Here is a 942-nt window from a genome sequence, read left to right as displayed (position 1 = left end):
GCGTCTGCTCCAGCCTGGAGGGAGCAACAGGAGGCCATCGCGGCAGCGAACGCCCCGGCCATGTGTCAAGATCGGACACAGACAAGGGATAACGGAGTCGGAGGACCGAAGTCCGAAACGTATATACGTAGAATAGAATGAAAATAGAAGAGAGGAACTCAAGAATGAAGTCGGAGCGGAGTCGGAGACGCGTCGGAGACGCGTCGGCGTGAAGTCGATAAGTCGGAAACGTTGGTGGAGTCGAGATCGGATGCGGACCAAGCCTAAGCTCGTGCGCTAGGCTGCTACGCGCTCTGAGTCCGCAGGAGGAATGGAGTGAAGCTTAGTCGATATTCGAACTGACTATCTACGGTACAGTTCGACGGTTTATATGTACAAAAGAGAACAATGGTAAAGTCGGAGATGTCGGAGATCGGAGGCGCCGTTCGGCGCACAAAGGGAACATTCGGAGACAAGAGATATCGTATGGAACACAAAGGGAACATATCTACGGAAGAGGCGGAAAGATCGGACCGAAAGATCCGTCGCAAGCGACGGGAAACTAAAGTCTACAAAGGGAAGCTATGATGTCAGACAAAGGGAACAGGAAACAGGAAAATCGGAGTTGAATCCGTTCAAGATCTGGAACCACCGGGGCGTTGAGCCGCCGGTGGCCCGGTGCATGTGATAGGCGTATCCCGCCCTCGACCGAAACGGGAAAGTCGGGATCGGCGTCGGTGAAGAGGTCGGCGAAGGGTCGGAGATTGGATCGGAGGAGATCGGTGTAGATCGGTGACGATCGGCGGAGCGGGTCGGCGTAGGTCGGTCTGGATCGACACGTGACACCATGATGGAGGGCAACGTTGGTGGAGAAGGAGTGGGTGAAGGACCGGAGGATTGTCAGGAAATGGAGGTGGATGTTATGGACGCCAACGAGGGGGATTATGAGGAAGGTTCTGCCAT

This window comes from Punctularia strigosozonata (assembly GCF_000264995.1).
Source record: "Punctularia strigosozonata HHB-11173 SS5 unplaced genomic scaffold PUNSTscaffold_2, whole genome shotgun sequence".
Lineage (NCBI taxonomy): Eukaryota > Fungi > Basidiomycota > Agaricomycetes > Corticiales > Punctulariaceae > Punctularia > Punctularia strigosozonata.
This window is presented reverse-complemented; position numbering follows the sequence as displayed.